Here is a 4,082-nt window from a genome sequence, read left to right as displayed (position 1 = left end):
ATTTTGATTAAAAACCTGATAAAAATTACATGAAATGCGAAATGCGTCTTAAACATAGAATCGAGCGACTGAAGGAGAAAAGCATATATCGAACAGTCCTGCTCATTTGGTGATTTAACCAGGAGCTAAAACATAGAATCGAGCGAATGAAGGAGAAAAGCTGCAAAGATAATTGATGGCGATACGGAAAGAATTTGAAACCATCACAGCGAGATGGTGCTTCTTAAAAACTACAGCTCCTTAAATTTTGCAGGTACAAATGAGTCGGGTCAAAATATTACAGGTATCATCAAGATATTAAAAAAGTATGACAAACAAACGGGTGGATTACTGCGTGTACATTTCACACAACTTGCTCTTCGTCAACCATTTTTCACAACGGAACCTCTTACAAGATTAGTCCACGAGTGTGAAGAGAATCTAGACCTCCTCTTCCCTTTAGAAGCGGAAGTAGCTGAATATTCTAGTAATAGCAAACCAAATGCAGATGCAAATGCATGGGCTAGTGATGATCTCACCACCGCACGAGTGTCGATAGGCGGACGGTTGATGCGATCAGAACCATAAAGGGTCTTAAGAAAGAAAGTTCTACCTCAAACTCGTTATCGTTTGCATCTATATTTGGCAACCAGGATGTCAATGACACTGGAGCTATAACTGATCTGCCGGAACCAGATTGTGATGACGTTCACCTTCACAAGTGTCACACCCCTTTCTAAGGCGGAAGCACGAGGTGTGATCATGAAAGGTTCTCATTGCATACGAAAGGTAAACATACTACATGCTCATAAAAATAACTTCAAATACCCGTAACATTACGTTACTGAAAACATAGATTAAGTGTTTACATCACGAGACAACATATTGTCTGAAAGTTTACAACTTTATTTAAGGATAAACATAAACAACATCCAGGAGCATGAGTAAGACCGCGCGCACATCCACTTTAGTTACCTGAAATACATGTGAGTTTTGGAAAAACGTCAACATAATGTTGGTGTGAATTCATGCAGTTCTTGTATTGAACGTTTGTATACTTTGTATGAAAACATAGTATGTATCTTGTATAAATCAAGTATTCTTGTATAAATCAAGTATTCTTGTATAAATCAAGTATTCTTGTGTAAATCAAGTATTTCTGTATGTATCTAGGTTGTTAATGGGTTGCAAGGCCATTAACATGTGACAAGACATAGGAAGCAACCAAACCATAGGCATTTTTGTAGTTGTCGATTCACGACTGAGACACAAAAGCACTACTCGGTACTAGTTTTCACCAAGAGTGTGGCTGCCCGAAAACCCATTAGATCTAACCTTTTGTTCTGCGGTCTTAGTACACGATTAATGGTGCTTATGGTACCCTATTCGTGACACGATTTCTCGTATCATTCATGTATCATTTTTCGTATCATTCCTTAATTCTTGTATCCATCATACCATTTATAAACATTGTAACTTTTGTAACATGTATTTCAACCCCGAAGTTATAAAACTGAAAACAGTTAAAAGAAAAGGGGGAGCATGAACTCACAACTTTGCGTTCCTTGCGCCGTAAACTTCACCAGTTTTTGCTTATCTAGCGTCGTGACCTAAACGTGTTTTATTAACGTTAGTCACTAGACTTGTATCGCACAAGTACAAGTCACCATCTTTTATGTATTTGTTCTTGTGTTAAAAATAATTTATACTTTTAACTATGTGTCTTACTTATATTATTTTCTCAACAATAAATATAAGTATCTTGTATTTTTCACCCGAATTATGTATTTTGTCCAAAACTTCATTTCATGTTCATAACTTGTCCAAGTTATTTATTCTATCAAGTAATATATTTTCATAAATATATTTTCTCGTATTTGTCTAAGCATGTTGTATGTGTATTTTGTATTTCTACTCCTTGGGAGTACTTAGTGTATTTTCAAGTCCTAATACACTATCACGTATAATACATAATACATACACTTAGCACAAAATTTGGTGATCAATAAATATATATATTTTTCTCAAAAATATACATACTTAATATCAATTTTTATCTTGAAGAAATCATCATTTCTTAACTTGAAGTTTATACAAAAATTAGGGAAACCTTGGTAAATATTTTTAGGGAATAAGTTTCACCAAACTTATATTTTTCTAAGTGTCAAAATTTATAAAAATTTTGACATAGTTTCCCCTAAAAATGGAGGTTTCCCATGTTTTCAAAACATGTGTTTATTTTCTTTTAAATCATCATCAACATCAACAACACAATCAAGTCTTATCACAAGCCTAGATCATGTAAATCACACTACATCATGAACTTGAAGTTCTTGTAAAAACTTGTAGTAACTTACCATGTTATTTAGTAGGTTTAGTTACCCTTAAAAACATGGTTGTTTGTTTGTAAATCTCATTCTCGAAGGAGTTAGTCATTTACAACTTGTAGGATGATTTTTCTAAAAATATTTCTTTTGTATTTTTCTTGTTTCATAAGTGTTTATACACTTATTTTTCTAATAAAAATAGTGTAGGTTTAAGTAAAAACCAAGATCTTCTAAAAATCATATTTTAAACTTGGTTTTCTTGGAAAATCATTCATAAATCTTGGATTAATAAGTTTACTAGCTCATTTTGTTTATTACTTTTCAAGAAATTATTTTGTTTTCAAGTTCATGTCTATGTATAAGGATGATCTTCTTGTGTTAACACATAATCATCCTCTAACTTGCTAGATCATGTGTTAATCACAATCTAGCAAGCTCCATGTAGTGATCAACATCAATATTACTAGTAAACAACAAGCAAACATCATTCATACATTAAACAACACTATATCATCAAGTTTTCATCATATGTAAGCTTTATGTTTAAGATTCAAGTTCAAGTCTTTTAGTGTTCTTATGATTTCAACATAATACATCTTTTAACCACTAAAAATATGAAGTAAACAAGGGTGTTCAAGAATCTTACAATTAGCTTAAAGCCAGGGAAGAAAAATGGTGAAAATGTGGTGGATAAAAGCAAACGAATGAGGTCCTTCAAGTTCCGTGAGCACGGAGCCTTCTAATATTACACCTTACACCTTGACTGAAGCTTGGAATGGATGAAGCTTGAATGAAAATGGAGGTGTGTGGAGTGGGGTGCTCGGCCGTGAGCTTAATGAGGGAAAAGAAGGAGAAGTGTTGAGGTGATGAAGATGAAAGGTGTTGTGTTTATTTATAAATCAAAACTGATGACCAATGGGTTATGTGTCTCCACAAGTACTAGCACAATCTAATCAAGATCTAAGCAAAATCCTTGAGATTTAGTGAAATCCCATGGGGATTTTGGTGGGGTCCCCATGACCAACCACTCTTGGGGGGGGGGGAGTGTAACTTCCAAACTCTAATTATAATAATAAGTTAGCTTTCAAGTATAAAGTTTAGGGATTTAGTGTGTTATTATGTTATAAGGGGTGTTATGGTGTTCGGGGACCATAACTAGTTCAGAAACATTAAAACAATGCTTCTAATAATATTTTGATGTTCCGGGCAATGTTCGGTTAGATACCGTTCCGTTAAAGTGCTAAATTGCACCGTTTAGTGTCTTTTAAGTACCCTTTTGTGCCCCTTTTAATTCCTGACACTTAGGAAAATATTCTGGATCAATTTGTCATATTTTTACATAGTACAATCTTGTTACAATGCTGAATTTTGCTGAAATATGTAAAATTCAGTATTTAAAATATGTTTCGGGTGCTTTTTAGTGCGTATTTTAGCTTCCGGAAAGTCCATATGTTAACCCTTGTATGTACTCTTGGGTTTTAATGTATTCTTGTCGTTGGACCTACACCTAAGCCCCAATTCTATTGTCTAACTGCTTTCTGCAGAATTGTTGACACAATGTGTCTTACCGGTGAGTTTACTAGTATTTCTGACGCAACGCTGTTTATTAATGCATAAAGTAATTCTTGTAGTATAAAACGTGCATGAATTCACTTGTATGGTATGTAATCAGACAGTGTTGATATTTAAGCACATAATTGCAGTTATCAAGTATTAATTAAATTGTACGGAAATTACCGGTTTGGTTCCAGTTGTCACAACAAGTAACGGTTTTTG

General features: G+C 33.9%; 1 long non-coding RNA gene across 1 annotated transcript; it reads left to right on the top strand.

Annotated features, from left to right (window-relative positions):
* The first annotated feature begins 208 nt into the window (after positions 1-208).
* Positions 209-472, top strand: LOC118482188. Its single transcript, XR_004867642.1, has 2 exons — positions 209-253; positions 284-472. It is a non-coding gene; the product is annotated as an uncharacterized LOC118482188 (long non-coding RNA).
* The last annotated feature ends 3,610 nt before the right edge of the window (positions 473-4,082 follow it).

The sequence above is a fragment of the Helianthus annuus genome, chromosome 9 (assembly GCF_002127325.2).
Source record: "Helianthus annuus cultivar XRQ/B chromosome 9, HanXRQr2.0-SUNRISE, whole genome shotgun sequence".
NCBI lineage: Eukaryota > Viridiplantae > Streptophyta > Magnoliopsida > Asterales > Asteraceae > Helianthus > Helianthus annuus.
The sequence above is the reverse complement of the archived record's forward strand: the minus strand, read 5'-3'. Positions and strand labels throughout refer to the sequence as shown.